Consider the following 17295-nt stretch of genomic DNA (forward strand, 5'->3'; position numbering starts at 1 on the left):
GAGGAAAATGAGAACTGATGTTCATATGCTGCCTTTTATGCCATGAATAATAAAGTCTTTGTCTCTGACCCAGAGGTCTTATGTCTTCTAGCAGCATATTGTTCTTGTCTGAGGAGCCAATTTGGATTAAAGGCTTGAAGCCTGCCATTGTAATTCTGCTATGCCATAGCATGATACTACAAAGAAAAAAAGTTGGTTCTCTTATTAAATTCCCTCCCTCATTCATGCTTTGCCTAGAAATCTTAATGTTGACTGAATTTATGTAAATTTTTCATCAACGATCGTTTTTTTTAATGTGGAGTGAATAAATCAATATTTTGGCATTGTAATAAAATATTATGAGATTAAATAATGAAATTATCTTCATTGCCAGTAAAATTAAATAATGGGCAATAAGAACTATGCTGTAAAGAATAAAACATGGATCAGTATTTATAATTTTCCTTTTTTTTTTTTTTAATTCAGTGAGAGGAAAGGAGGCAGAGACAGACTCCTTCATGTGCCCTGACCAGGATCCACCTGGCAAACCCACTAGGGGGTGATGCTCTGCCCATTTGGGGCATTGCTCCATTGCACAGCTACAGAGCTCTTAGACCCTGAGGCAGAGGCTATGGAGCCATCCTCAGCACCTGCACCAGTTCACTCCAAATGAGCCTTGGCTGCAAGAGGGGAAGTGAGAGAGAGAGAGAGAGAGAGAGAGAGAGAGAAGTGAGAGGGGAATGGCTAGAGAAGTAGATAGCCACTTCTCTTGTGTGCCCTGACTGGGAATCAAACCTGGGATATCCACATGCCAGGCAACACTCTACCACTGAGCCAACTGGCCAGGGCCCATCTTCACTTAATGTATTTCCCCATGTATAAGATGCACCTTTTTTCGAAAAATTTTGGGTCAAAAATCTGGGTGCATCTTATACAGTGGTTGTAGATTTTTTTTACTTGCATTTCCTGCTTTTTCACACTTGTTTTTGCACTCAATGTAGAAGACAGTCATTCGTCATTAGACACAGATGAGGACAAGCTAATGAGTGGGAGTTTTGACAGTGATGAGGAATTGTATGAATTTTATGATGCATAAAACTTGAGTTCAATAACTTTTATGTAGTACATTTTTTTTTTCAAATTTCGGGCCCCAAAAGTAAAGTGCATCTTATACATTGGGGATTTTATTTTCATTAGTAGATATTCTAAGAAGTATGAGGAGATATATAATTGTAGTTTATTTATTTATTTATTTGTTTGTTTATTTGTTTGTATTTTTCCGAAGTTAGAAGCAGGGAGGCAGTCAGACAGACCCCCGCATGCACCCCACCAGGATCCACCCGGCATGCCCAGCAGGGGGCGATGCTCTGCCCATCTGGGGTTTGCTCTGTCTCAGCTGGAGCCATTCTAGCACCTGAGGCGGAGACCATGGAGCCACATGTTGGGCAGACGCTCTACCACTGACCCAACCAGCCAGGGTTATCATTGTAGTTTTGATTTACATTTTTTTTGTTAATTAGTAATGTTAAACAGTTTTTTTTACATACTTATTATCTATTTGTATGTCTTTGGGAAAATATCTATTCAAGTCCTTTGCCCATTTTTAAATTTAATTATTTGTTTCGTTTTGAGTTGTATGAGTTCTTTATATATATTGGATATTAAACACTTATCAGATACATGGTTTACCAAATATTTTCTCCCATTCTATAGGTTGCCTCTCACACTATTTTCTATACTTGCAGAAGCTTTTTTGTTTTTTCTATTTCACTTGTCTATTTATGCTTTTTTTTTTTTGCCTGTGCTTTTAGTATCATATTCAAGACATTACTTCCAAGACTAATATTATGAAGTTTTTTTTATGTTTTCTTCTAAGAAGTTTATAATATCAGGTCTTTAAACCACTTTTATTTTATAATTGCATATGCAAGATAAGGGTCCAATTTTATTCTTTTGCATATATCAATTTCAATCCACACCATTTGTTAAAAATAATATTTTTTCAGCATTGTGTAGTCTTTTATCCCCTTTAAAAGATCATTTGACCATATATTTGTGGATTCATTGGCTATCCAATCTGTTTAATTGGCCTATATATCTGTATTTATGCAGTACCATATTGTTATGGTTACTATAGCTTTCTAATATGTTTTGAAGTCATGAAGTGTTTCAGCAATGTTTTATAGTTTTTAATGTGTTAGTTCTTCAGGTCTTTGCTTATGTTTATTTCTAAGTAATTTATTATTTTTATGCTATTATAAATTAGATTATTTTCTTAATTTTCTTTTCTTTTTATTCTTTGTTATTGTATAACAAGACAAGTGTTTTCCCGTATAGGTTTGTATTCTGTAACTTGCCTGAATATATTTATTTGTTCTAACATTTTTGTGCAAGATTTTTAAGGTTTTCTATTAATAAGATTAGGTATTTTGTGAACAACGATAATTTTATTTTCTCCTTTCTCATTTGGATGCATTTTTTTCTTATCTAATTGCTCTAACTAGGATATCCAGTAATATTTGGAATGCAATTAGAGAGAGTGAATGATTGTCTTGTTCCTGATTATTGCAGAAATCTGTTGGGTCTTCCTCATTCATCATGGTGTTAGCTTTGGGCTTTTTACAAATGGACTTTACAGTGTTCAGTTAATTTCCTTGTATTACCAGTTTGTTGAATACTTCATAATATAAAAGGGTGTTGATTTTTGTCCAGTGCCTTTTCTACATTTATTACAATGCTCTTGATATTTTTTATTCTTATGCTATTGTAGTATTGACTGCCTTTTCTTTTTTCTTTCTTTTTTTTTTTCTTTTTTTTTTTTGGTAGGTTGAAGGTTATTACATCTTGTGGATAAAACCTACTTGGTCATAATGTATGTTATTTTTAATACACTACTTATTGGATTTGGTTCATTGGTGTTTTGTTGAAGATTTTTACATCTACATTTATTAGGGGTAGGTCTTTAGTGTTTTGTTTTGTTTGTTTTGTTTTTCCTTCAGCCTTTGTCAGGCTTTGCTGTCACAATAATGCTGAGCTTCTAGAATAAGTTTGAAAGTGTTTCATCTTCTTCAGTTACTTGAAAGAGCTTGGAAAAAAGTGAAGCCATCTGTTCTTGGACTTTGTTTTGTAGGGAATTTGTTGTTTTGTAGGGAGTTTGTCTGAGAGACAGACAAGGACAGGCAGAAAGGAAGGGAGAGATGAGAAGCATCAACTTGTAGTTGTGGTACTTTAGTTATTCATTTATTGCTTTCTCATACATGCCTTTACAGGTACAAGGGGCCCAGCTAAGCCATAGCCCCTTGCTCAAGCTAGCGACCTTGGGCTTCAAGGCAGGATGACTTCTGAGCTCAAGCTAGCAACCATGGACTTCTGTCTGTGATCCCACACTCTAGCTGGTGACCCCACGCTCATACTCGTGAGCCCATGAACAAGCTGAATGAGCCTACACTCACCTACACTCAGCCAGCAACCTTAGGGTTTTGAACCTGGGTCCTCAGCATTCCAGGTCGACACTCTATCCACTGCACCATCACATGGTCAGGCTGTTGGGAGGTTTTAATTACTGATTTAATCACATTATTACTAGTTTGTTTAGATAACCTATTAATTCATGGTTTAGTCTTGGTGGGATGTATGTTTCTAGAAATTTATTCTAAGTTTTCCATTTTTTGGTTTATAAATTTTTTAGTAGTCTCTTAAGTTTCTTTTTTATTATTGTTATTTCTATGGCAACAGTTGTAATGATCCTTTCAGTTCTGATTTTGAGTTCTTTTTCTTTTTTTTTTAGTATGATTAAGGGATTTTCAATTTTGTTTATATTTTTAAAATAACCACATCTTAACTTTTAAATTTCTTCTATTATTTTGCTATCCTCTAGTCGTTTATGCTCTATTTTATTTCTGTTCTAATTATTTTGTTTCTTTCCTTGTCTTAACTTATGACTTTATAAGATTAACTACTTATAAAATTATGTCATCTGTGAACAGCCTGTTCTTTATCTCATTCCCTGAGATATAAAGTTAAATTTATATATCATTTTTTAAATTTAGGCATTTACCACTAAGCAAATTATAGTTGGATATGCTTTTTATTTTGTTTTATGTTTTTTTAAATCTATTCAGCCATTCTTTTTAATTGAAGAGTTTATTGTATTTATATTAAAATAATTGTTGATATGGAAAAACTTTACAATGCTATTCTATTAATTTTTCTATATTTTTGTACCTTTTTTCTCTCTTAGTGTCTTGTGTTTCATTGATGTTTTTTCTGGAATCCTTTGAATTCTTTTTTTATGTTCTTTTGTGCATCTTTTTAAAGATATGTTAATTTGTAGTAACTACGGGCCTTGAGTTAAATATCTTATAATTATAGCAATCTGTTTTAAGCTGATAACAACTGAAATTAAATCACATATCAAAAAAACCTACTTTTATTTTTTCCCTTCACATACTTTTTGTTATTGATGTCAAAAATTACATCCTTTTTTATTTTTTATTAACATATTGTATAGTTTAGCTATTTTTTGTCTTTCAAATTTTATACCAGTAATTAATATATATATATATATATATATATATATATATATATATATATATATCAATACAGTATTCTCGGTTTATACATTGACTCTTAACAGTATATTTTTATATTTTCTGATATTTCCATTTTGCTATCTAGCAAAATTTTATTTCAACTTGAAAGATTCCCTTTAGCATTACTTCTGAGGGAGGTCTAGTAGTGATAAATTTCCTGATTTTCTTTAGCAAAGGATGTCTTTATTTCTTCTTCATTTTTGAGTGAGAGTTATTCTAGCTTTAGTATTCTTAGTTGGCAGATTTTTTTTTCCTTTCAGTACTTTGAATATATTATCCCACTCCCTTCTGGCCTGCAAAGTTTCTGCAAAGAATTTTGTTAAGTTTATGGGGGGCCGTTTTTGTGATAAGTTACTTTCTCTTTATGCTTTCCAAATTATCTCTTTATATTTAAGTTTTGACAATTTGATTATAATGTGTCTTTGTTTGGTTTTTATTTTTGTTTTGTTTCTTTAATTTTAGTTTCTCTTAATTGGGTGTATTGGGCTTTCTTAGCTAGTTTGGGAAGATTCTAGCCATTATTTCTTCAAGTAAACTTTCTGCTTCATTTCTCACTTTTTCCTTTGAAACTCTCATAATGCATATTTTAGTCTTCTTTGTTGTGTCCTTGAAGTGCCTAATGTTTGTTTCTCTTTCTTAATTTTTTTTGTCTTTTTTGCACCTACCTGTGCCTGGTTAACTTGAAATGGATTGTGTTTGAGTTCACAGAATCATTATTTTGTTGTCAAGTCTGTTGTTGAATGAACTCTTTTAGAGAGTTTTTAATTTAGTTATTGTATTATTCAGATTCCAAATTTCTGTTTGTTGTTTTTAATATCCTAGCACTTTGTCATTGATATTCTCTTTTCCTTAATCATTATTTTCTTAAGGTCACTGGGCATCTTATTGATGGTTATTTTTTATTTTTATTTTGTCAAGCAGATCTTACCTCCATTACATTAAGGATAGTTTTTGGCAAATTTATTTATTTATGTTGACCCACAATTCTGTTTTTCTTTTTTCTTTCCCTTGTGTTCTTATTTTGTGGCAGGATTCACATATTTGAGGAAACAGTTCTCTTTTCAAGTTAGGGACTGGCTTTACAGAGAGAAAGGTATTGACCAGTCTGAACAACTATGGTTTCTGTGGGCCTATAAAACCTTTCCTGTGGATGAATTTTTCTCTGAACCTGTGTATTTAAATCCCCAAAATAGATTTTCTAGAACTTTTTCTAGAACTTGTATATCCTGCATTTTGGGGTCTGTCTGCTGGTTCTCTGGAGCTGACATAAATAGTCCAGTTCTTTTTGTTTTTAGGGCTCCTGGGCATCTAAAGTATGCTGAGTTCCATCAGCATTCCAAGATAGGCAAGGAAGAAACCAGTTCCTTAGTCAGGATGCCAAAAGTTGAAACATTGGACACATGCTCCATTCTTCTTGCACACTCCACCCTCTACCCCTCTAGGAGAAGCCACCAATCTGTATTGGCCTGTTTGCTGAACCACAAATCCTTTGAAGCTCCTTTTTTGTGTTCAGCAGTCTCCAGGTATCTAGAGTTTGCTGGGTCTTATTCATGCTCTATGTTGTGCAAGACCTTGCACTGAGCCAAGAGGAGGGCAATGGTGAGTGAGTGTCATGCTAGTTCAAACCCATTGAATTTGTTCTCAGTGCTTCCCAAGCTGATGTCCTTTACTGTAGCAGTTAGATTCACACAGACATAAGTCAGTGTGTAGATAGCCACTTAATAAGTCTGACTGTTCTGTGTATACACCAGTCCTCTTTTTTCCTCCCAAAGTGGAATCTGGGAGTTGGGAATTTTGATTACTCCCACTGAACCTGGTAGAAAAGTTTTGGCAAGTGAGAACCAGAAAGTTTCCTACCAGCTTTGATGTGTCTGGATCTGTACTCACTTGGAATGCAGGAGCCTCTTAACAGAATTCTGGGTTTCTCACAATGTGAACTGGTCTATGTGTAACTGAATATACTTTGGTTGGTGGAGAGAGGTGTGGAGCGTGCTGTTCCACTATCTTGCTGATACCACTTCCCAGTGAGGAGCAATGTTGTGCTGATAGTTTTATTCTTATTTATTTTTGTATGTAAGAAAATGCTTTCAAAATTGTCTTTCAACAAATTATGCAAAATATAGTATTTTGTATTACATTTTCTGTTCAAATGGTATGTTATTTAGGCCTCTTTTTTGATATGTAAATCTGCAGAAAAAGAAGTTTAGCAATCAAACTTGAGAACCTTAATTGAGAGTAGAGAAAATATACAATAATTCACAGATATAAGTTGTTTTAAAATTCCAACTCTTTTTTCTCATGTAAAAAATAATAACTAGAATACAAACATTTACAAATTTGATCATTCTGTTTTATAATTAAAACAGAAATTGAATTGGTTTGAATTTAATGATCATATTGCCATCTGGCATTTGCAATTTTGTAATCTGCACAGATGCCATAGGATGTGGAAAGCAAGAACAGAAAAAAAAAGTAATGCATATAATTCAAATATAATATGGCATAGAATCTTAAAACTTAAGTATGCAATTACTACAAAAGGAGTATTCCATAAGGTAATTATCAGACAAGTTGATTTTATACCAACATTTGAAACGATATGTTTCCTTGTTCCCTATGGTTTTATGCTTTCCTTATGCTTCTAAAGATGAGCTGTTAAATGTGTATTATTGAAAATATTTTTGGTGCTTCTCAAATGTAATGTGCTGTCACCTCTGTGGGATAGCTGTAACAATGGCCAAGGAAACATGGATAGCATTTAACTTGCTCCCTTTTGTATATTAATGAATGTTGTTGCTAAATATTTAATGATGAAGAGTAAATAGTTTAGTGTTGAGTTTAAGTGAGGATTAGATATGGTGTTTAGTATGGAAAAAAAGAAATTAGTTTCTGAGCTGTTGCAAGTTTCTTTTTATAAAATGCAGGTCTGATCATATACTTTCTATTAGTCTTCAGTCATGATTTATGTTTGATTATTCAGATTTTTTAGTACCTTGCATATACTAAATTTGCATGATTAAAACATCTTGAAACTGTTACCCTATAAATCCTATAACTTCATGAAGCTCACAGTCATCTATGTCAGTCATGGTCCTGGTACAAAAAAGGAACACACACAGAAAGGTTTAGATACATCATTTCAGTGCAGTATTTGCATAAATGTGAGCAGGATAAGGAAATCTACACAGGATGGGGAAGCACACAGTGACTTGCAAAAGTAAGAAGGCTTTATGAAACCAGAGGCAAGGGGAAACAAATCCTGGACCCATGTAGAAGGAGCCATACAACTGGATTTCTGTAGTTTAATAATTTATTTTTAATGAGAGACTATTGACTTCTTCCAAGAAATATCAAGAAAAGAGCAAGTGATTGAACAATCAATATTATCTCATTGGAAGGCGTAAAGACTAGAAGATAGAGAGAAATGGGTTTTAGATAGGAAAAAGCCAGTTCCTCTATGAAACATAACTAGAGAGACAAAAGGGAACAAGGTTAATCTTGATGAATAGGTTCTACTTAGGTAAAAAAGAATAGCAGATGGGTTAGATATTTAAAGATTAAGAAGAGGAGGGGAGGAGGGACAAGGTCATGCTGGTAACAATAATACATTTTTAGTAGGGATAATTATATGCTAGGTGCCGTTAATATTATCACAAGTTTATATTGTAAGTTTTATAATTATTATCATTTTCCACGGAAATCTTTAGTAAAAGGTGAAAGAATTATGCGATCTGAAGAGAAATCAGAGTATTATTTATTATCATTTTCAAAAGAGAAAACAGAAGTGTAGAGACTTACTGCTTTTCCCCAGGTCACCTATGTGGCAGCATTGACTCATATGTGTCAAATGGGATAGGTTGTCAATTTCTTCAGTGTCTTTTTTAAATTTTTATTTATTGATTTTAGAGAGAGGGGAGCATGACAGAAAGAAACACTAATTTATTGTTCCACTTATTTATGCATTCATTGGTTGGTTCTTGTATTGCTTTGACCAAGGATCAAACCTGCAGCCTTGGTGTATCTGCACACTACTCTAACCAACTGAGCTACCCAGCCAAGACTTGCTGCAGAGTTTTCAAGTAACTATAGGCCTGAGGGAAAGAACAATTTGACTGGAAAATAAAGTAAGGTTTTCTTGCCATATTAAGAATTAATTTGATGGTGATGACTATAAACATAATGCAGTACTGATATGCTTAGACCTAAAATGTGTGCTCTACAAATCATAGCTGCTTATGTGTAGGCAGAGAAATTGTCAGGATGTTTCAAAAAGAATTCAGAGTTACCAGTGGAGGTCAGCTATTGCCATCACGAAGGACAAGGCAATCTTTGGTAATTAGTATTGTTTTTCTCCTATCCAGGTCGCGGCTAATATTTTTGAAAGGCTAAGAGGGCTAGAAACCCTACTACAGAAGGGGAAATGTCTATCTTTTGTAATTCCTACTGTAAAGAGAGATTGAAGACTTTCAATTTTTTTTAAAAGTATGTTTTTATATGTTTAAGTACTGTGCATACGGAAAAGGTCCTCAGTTTTAAATTAAATTAATTTTTGGATGACTGTATCATCCCAAAATTAAAAAAAAACTTGGTTTAATATGAAGATTCACTAATGAATCTACACTCTCATCATCTACAGATATAGTTTGGAATGAGGACCTTGAGAGAATCTCTTTACCAACTGAGGGTCAAAAATGAAAAATTTCTTTATCAAGTGACAGCGCTTCCCTATCACCATGAGTGAGGACATGCTAAGAAGTTAATAATGAAAGTATTTTAGATAAGCATCAAAACCTTACATTTTCATAGAACTTCATAAACTTAATCTTTCTTATGTTTTTAACTGTGCATATACTAAGTCAGCAGGCTGCATACAGCAGCTCTATGCAACAAATTGAAGATCTTTGTTTTAAGGAACAATGTTATTTAGCAATGACAGTAATTCCCCACCCCATTAGACAAGCTATTTGGAAGCTTAGAATAGATAATCTACTGACTTGTTCTGTGGTTTATTGGTTTTCTGTTAAACAAGGAAACTTGTCAATAAACAGTTTTATTCAGAAGCTAGTTAAAATAAAGTCATGTTTTTTTTGCCAATGTTTAAAAGCTAATAAGAGATCTTGAGAAGTAATCTTTATATTGCATGAGAAGAGAAAGGGACAGGTATGCCTTTATAAAGCTGCTGCACAAAGTGATTTGAAATATATATATATATATATATATATATATATATATATATATATATATATATCTTCTAATTTCTACAAATAAATGATATAAAGCAGAATGATTAACCTTGTTCTGAAAAGATGCATGTAATGAATATTTTTGGGCTTTTAAGACATAAAGTCTGTTACAACTATTCTGGCTCTATAGCACTGAAGCAGCCCTAGATGATACATAAACAAATGGGCATGGCTGTGATTCAATAAAATTTTACTTACAAAAATACTTGTCCAGCTGGATTTGGTCCATGAGCCTCAAGTTTGCCATGCCACAATGTTAAATACTTAAAATATTGTTATTGTCAATTTAATGTGAGGATGAAGTAGATATGAAAGACATTTTAAAAAGCAAACTGATACTTTTACTTAAAGAAATTAATTTTAGGCCCTGGCTGTGGACAAGGCCCACCTGGGGTGAGGACGACGGAGATGCAGAGACCCGACTCCAAGGACCAGGTTCAGTGACGCAGATCTGCTTTACTCAGGAAGTAAGCTAGCTTATATACACAGGCTCAGCCTATAGGGTGTTACGGCGTGTTCCTCAAAGCCAATGGCTGAAAAGATCAGGGAGCTGCATGGCTGGTGCTAAATCACTTTCTTATAGCAGGCAAGCTTCCTCCTGAGTATGCCCAGGAGGGTTTCAGGTGCTGGAGTATTCTCACAGCATTGCATCAGCTACAGCTGCTAGGAATGCGCTCTGCGCTCTCATTCTGAAGTGTAGAGGTTGCTGGTTTGATCCCCGGTCAGGGCACTTACAGGCACAGATCCATGTTTTTCTCTCTCACTCTCTCTCTCTCTCTAAAAAAAAAAAAAAATCAATCAATTAAAATTTTAAAAACATTAATTTTAGAGCATTGATACATAAATGTGAACAAGTATGTTGATTAAAACATGGTGATTTTTAATGATTTTTTATTCAAGTAAGAGTAAAATTCACATTTAAAAAAATATTACCTATTTAGAATACAGACAGGAATGATGAGAGTCTAAAATAAAACACATCAAAATATAGTCAAAGAAAAGGCCAGGTGGACCAGGTGGTGGCACAGTGGATAGAGTGTCAGACTGGGATGCAGAGGACCTAGGTTTGAGGCCCTGAGGTTGCCAGCTTGAGTGCAGGCTCATTGGGTTTGAGTAAAGCTCACAAGCTTGGACCCAACGTTGCTGGCTTGAGCAAGGGGACACTTGGTTTGCTGTAGCCCCACAGTCAAGGCACATATGAGAAAGCAATCAATGAACAACTAAGGTGCTGCAACAAAAAATTGATCTTTGTTGTGGCACCTTCTAATCTCCCTTCCTGTCTGTCTGTCCCTCTCTCTGTCTCTGTCACACACAAAAAAAGGGGGGCCAGATATGAAGCCTATGAATGAATTAAATTGTACATAATTTAGTGATGAATTTGTTGTATAAACCATTAAACCATTTATATTCTTTAGTGGAATTTTTGATACCTTTGTCTACACTTAGTGTTTTTTTTTTTAATTAACTGAGAGGTGGGGGGGGGCAGAGAGACAGACTCCTGTATGCACCCTGTCAACCCCGCCTACTGACAATGCTCTGCCAGTCTGGTACCGCTGCTCCATTGCTCAGCAAGTGAGTTATTTTAGCACTGAAAGTGAGGCTATGGAGTCATACTCAGTGCCCAGGGCCAACTGGCTCAAACCAATCCAGCCATGGCTGTAGGAGGGGAAGAGAAGAGAAAGAGAGAGAGAGAGAAAGAAAGAGAATAGGGAGAGAGGTGGAGAAGCAGAGAGTTACTTCTCCTGTGTGCTCTGACTGGGAGTTGAACCCAAGACCTTCACATGCGGGGCCAATGCTCTACATCCAGGGCCATACTTACTGTTTTTAGATTGTTATTGCACAAAATATTTCAACTTGTGAAGGGTGCCACATCTTTCTCCAATCATTGCCACAGAATATTTTTTCAACATATTTTTCTTTTTAATTTACTGAGGGGATCCTGTATACGATATCCTTTTTAAATTCACATCTTTTTACTTAGTCATTAAACTGATATGAATTGTGTTATGTCTCTTAGGAAATAATGCTCTAGGTGCTAGAATTGTGGAAAAGTTCAACAAAACCCTGTCTCAAGGAGCTTTCAATCAATAGGTAGAAAAATGAATGAATGGGAATTTCAGAGAGCAATAAGTGTTAAGAAAATACAAGAGTGATATGATGGACAGTGATTAAAGGAATTGTTTATCGGTAAGAGGGTTAAACTTTATTTTACTGGGCCTCTGAAAGCATCTAAATTATAGGAAGAGCCCAATACTGCTAAAATCCAAGTTTAGAGCTTTTTAGTGTTACAGTAGGCAGGTAGGTAGTCATTAACAGTGGAAGGGAGCAAATAGAATCAGACAGTAAGCCTGCTTAGCTAGGAAGGGGCAGGTTCACAAACACCCCAGAGGATAACTGGATTTCCCACCAAGGGGACTTAGCCCTCAAGTGGGCAGAAAAAAACACCTTTCTGCTCTTCCCAGAGAACAACCTGCTCACTGGAGGGAGGGATAAACCAGTAAGGAGGAATTTCTTTGCTAGGCACGTGCACAGTAGAAACCAGATGACGAAGCAGAACTTTGAGGCATGTGTAATAGGAGCAAAAATGGTGACTGTACAGGGGAACAGGCTAGCCTGGGAAAATGTGGGAAAAGGATCTGATAGAATGAGGGCACAAAACTCCAGAAGATCTAGGAAAGGGATTGGATAGGGGGAGGGCCCAGAATAGCCCTGGGAAAACCCAGGAAACAGGTTTGACAGTTTGAAAGATAGCCTGTTTGTTCCTGAAACCAGGAAAATACAAAGGATTAGCAAGGACCTCAAGCAGTTGCTACCTGAGCCTGCCACCTTCTACATCCCTGAAGGCATATTATTTCTTTTCATCCCAGTAAATCTTGCCACTAAGCTTAAATTTGTCCCACGCCTGTGTCTCTTGAAATTCTTTTCTCATGGCACCACAAGGGCCTAATTTCATTGGCAACACTAGGAAGAGGAAATGGCAAATACAGGATGTCTTTTCTGGGAATAAACATAAATGTGTCTGAAGAAGAGAAAGAAATTGCTATCAACTACTCCTTTATTTTTCATCTTCTGCTCTTACCTTTTTACTACTATAGTTTTGCTAATTACTCTTCCTGCTTATTAATTAGAGGTTAAGCCAAATGACATTCTACTGCTACTTGGAGTCTCCTGAGAAACTAGGCAAATTGTTGGCTACAGAAATCACTTTTAAGAACATGGCTCCTATGTCTTATATTTTAGAATTAGTTTCTCTCCAGAGCACCATATCTAAATTTTCAGCTGTTTTTTAGATATCTAAACATAAACATGGACTTAAAAAACCTACAGGAATCTTTTAGAAGCTCTAAGCACTGGAAATAATATGCCTTTTCAAGATGTAATTTGTAAACAATACTAAACTATATAGTACATATAGTTAGAAATTGTGATTATCTTATAAGATGACTACTTTGCTGCTTTGTATAAACTATCAAAAATACTTTCAAAATATTATTTTAAAATGCTTGTATTATATTTTGGTGGAGCCGTTTCCCTGAACTGTAATCATACATTTAGAGGGCCTATCATTACTTTCCAGAATAAATTCACATTCTTTCCTGTTCACCTCATCTTTGGTATTACATGGTACTATAAAGGCATGATTCTAGTTATCTAGAAGCAAAATCTAATTTATGTTTTTTTTTTATCTTCTCACATTTTTAAAAGCCATTTTGACTAACTTATGTTTCTTTCATCATCTCTTTTATTTTTTTTCTGTAATTCTTTTTAATATTCAAGATAATATTAGTAGATATTAAAGTTAAACCACAAAATTTTAGTGCTTAAAATGATAAGCATTTATTAATCACTGAAATTCCAAAAGACTTTCTGCTAATTGGTGACAGAAAACAGGACATGTAGTCAGTCATTTAGGCACTCATAATGTTGGCATTTTTTATATAATGTTTCCAAGATCTACATGGATGTGGATATATAGCTGAAAGATGGAGCCAAACACAGATGTAAGATCTGTTTTTCAGAAATATTATTTACAAGCCATTCTACAGAACATTAAAAAATAAATGTTTAGACTTTTGAAGATGGCAGCGGAGTAGGCGGACGCACAGACGCCCAGCTCTCAACACCAAACTGGAATACAAATCAATTTAGGAAAAATCAGCATGAAAAACCAACACTGAACTGCAAAAACAGCTCTCAAGAACCAAGGAGCAAAGAGGAAGCCACAATAATCCTGGTAAGGAGTGCCTGAATCTCCTCTGCTTACAGGAACGGAAGGGGGGGGGGGGGTGAGGCTGAGAGCCCAGAGAAGATTTCACAGAGGAAAAAGAGCAGAAACTACTGCTCACAGCCACTTACCTGGCAACCAGGGAGCAAGGTGGGTTGAAAAGACCAGCTTATCTCCCAAGTGGAAAGGACAAGGAGAGGGACAGACTGTGAGGGGCTAAGGTATGCAAGAAACGAAATAGAAAAGCTGACTCATTCATGCTGGAGGCGGCCATAGCTGGGGGAGGGACTGAACCTTTCACAAAACAGAGCTGAAGTGCTTCCGGATCAGAGATCTCCGGACATCTATCCAGCTCCAATCAGCACAACAAGACACAGCTGAAAACAAGAAGTGGGGAGGAGGGGCAGTAACTCAGGTCTCCATGGAGATCTGAGATACACCTCCCCCTACTGAAGCTGAGAAAAAACTCTGCCCCCAGTGAGCTTAGTTGGTGGAAGAGACCTTCAGCATCTCAGGTTACACCCACAGCATTCCTGGTTACAGTTTCAAGGAAGCCCCCTGCTGAGATCAGTTAACAAGACTATCACCTGTTAAGAAAACAAACAAATCAAGACTTTAAAGCTGCCCAAATCCCAAAGTGGATTACAAATAATAGCTGATACCAACCCAAGAAGACCTAGAAATAACACAACTGAAAACTGGAGGCAGACAACACCAAGCCTAGACTCAACCAATTCTCAAATAAAACACCATTATAAGAAGACAAAGGAGTGCAACCCAAATGAAACCACAAGAGACACCTTTGAGAGATGAGCTGAGTGATATGAAAATAATCAAACTTCCAGATGCAGAGTTCAAAATAATGATTGTAAGGATGCTTAGGGATCTTAGAACAACAATGGAGGGGCAGTTTGAAAACCTAAATAAAGAAATAGCAAGTATAAAAAAGGATATTGAAATATTAAAAAAGCATCAGTCAGAGATGACAAATACAATATCAGAAATGAAGACCACAATGGAAGGAATTAAAAACAGGATGGATACAGCTGAGGATCGAATCAGCGAGTTGGAGGACAACTGGAATGAAGGCATGAAAGCAGAGAAGAAAAGAGAAAAGAGACTCAAAAAGTCAGAGGAAACACTTAGAGAGCTCTGTGACAACATGAAGAGAAATAACATCCACATCATAGGGGTTTCTGAAGAAGAAGAAAAAGAACAAGGGATAGAGACTTTGTTCAATCATATCATAACTGAAAACTTCCCTAAATTAATGCAAGAGAAACTCTCACAAGTCCAAGAAGCACAGAGAACCCCATTAAAGAGAAACCCAAAGAAACATACACCAAGACACATCATAATTAAAATACCAAAGCTAAACGATAAAGAGAAAATATTAAAAGCTGCAATAGAAAAAAAAGTTATCACCTACAAAGGAGCCCCCATAAGGATGACATCCGACTTCTCAACAGAAACACTTGAGGCCAGAAGGGAATGGCAAGAAATGGCAAGAAATATTCAAAGTAATGCAGAACCTACAACCAAGACTACTTTATCCAGCAAGGCTATCGTTTAAAATTGAAGGAGAAATAAAAAGCTTCCCAGACAAAAAACAACTCAAGGAATTCATTACAACCAAACCAACACTGCAAGAAATGTTAAGGGGCCTGTTGTAAACAGATCAAAGTTGGAAAAGAATATAGCAAAAAAAGGAATACACCTTTAAAGAAGAAAATGGCAATAAACAACTACATATCAATAATAACCTTAAATGTAAATGGATTAAATGATCCAATCAAAAGACATAGGGTAGCTGCGTGGATAAGAAAACAGGACCCATACATATGTTGTCTACAAGAGACACACCTTAGAAAAAAAGACACACATAGATTGAAGGTAAAAGGATGGAAAGAAACATTTCATGCAAACGGAAATAAAAAAAAGCTGGGGTAGCAATACTTATATCAGACAAATTGGACTTTAAAACAAAGGATATAGTAAGAGATAAAGAAGGCCACTACATAATGATAAAGGGAGTAATCCAACAGGAAGATATAACTATTATAAATATCTATGCACCTAATATAGGAGCACCCAAATATATAAAACAGACTTTGATGGATTTAAAGGGTGAGATCAACAGCAATACTATAATAGTAGGGGATTTCAATACCCCACTAACATCACTAGATAGATCCTCAAGAAAGAAAATTAACAAAGAAACAGCAGACTTATTGGAAACACTAGATCAACTCGATTTAATAGATATCTTCAGATCCTTTCACCCTAAAGCAGCAGAATATACATTCTTTTCAAGTGCTCATGGTACATTCTCTAGGATAGACCACATGTTAGGGCACAAAAGTGCTCTCAACAAATTTAAGAAAACTGAAATCATATCAAGCACTTTCTCCGATCACAACGGCATGAAACTAGAAATGAATCACAGCAGAAAAGCTCAAAAATTCTCAAACACATGGAAACTAAATAGCAGGGTGTTAAATAATGAATGGATTAAGAATGAGATCAAAGAAGAAATAAAAAAATTCCTAGAAACGAATGACAATGAGCATACAACAACTCAAAATTTATGGGACACAGCGAAAGCAGTGCTGAGAGGGAAGTTCATAGCACTACAGGCACACTTTCAGAAGCTAGAAAAAGCTCAAATAAACAACTTAACCCTGCATCTAAAAGAATTAGAAAAAGAACAGCAAGTAAAGCCCAAATGTAGTAGAAGGAAGGAAATAATAAAGATCAGAGCAGAAATAAATGACATAGAGACTAAAGAAACAATACAGAGGATCAATGAAACTAGGAGCTGGTTCTTTAAAAAAGTAAACAAGATTGAATAACCTTTAAGTAGACTCACCAAGAAAAAGAGAGAGAGGACTCAAATAAATAAAATTAGAAATGAGAGAGGAGAAATAACAACTGACACAACAGAAATACAAAATATTGTAAGAAAATACTATGAAGAACTGTATGCCAAAAAACTAGACAACCTAGATGAAATGGACAAATTCCTTGAAACATACAATCTTCCAAAAATCAATCTGGAAGAATCAGAAAACCTAAACAGACCGATTACACCAAATGAGATCGAAACAGTTATCAAAAAACTCCCAACAAAGAAAAGTCCAGGGCCCGATGGCTTCACAATGGAATTCTACCAAATATTCAAAGAAGAACTAACTCCTATCTTTCTCAAACTATTTCAAAAAATTCAAGAGGAAGGAAGACTTCCAAGCTCCTTTTA

The 17295-nt window shown here is 35.3% G+C and overlaps 1 protein-coding gene and 1 pseudogene across 1 annotated transcript in view; one reads left to right on the top strand and one right to left on the bottom strand.

Moving 5' to 3' along the window:
- Window positions 1–17295, top strand: part of EYS (eyes shut homolog) — a 1965296-nt gene that overhangs the window by 33455 nt on the left and 1914546 nt on the right. The gene's annotated exons all lie outside the window — the stretch shown is intronic.
- On the bottom strand, window positions 8199–8322 carry LOC136390168 (U5 spliceosomal RNA; annotated as a pseudogene).

Source organism: Saccopteryx leptura, chromosome 1, assembly GCF_036850995.1.
Source record: "Saccopteryx leptura isolate mSacLep1 chromosome 1, mSacLep1_pri_phased_curated, whole genome shotgun sequence".
Classification (NCBI taxonomy): domain Eukaryota; kingdom Metazoa; phylum Chordata; class Mammalia; order Chiroptera; family Emballonuridae; genus Saccopteryx; species Saccopteryx leptura.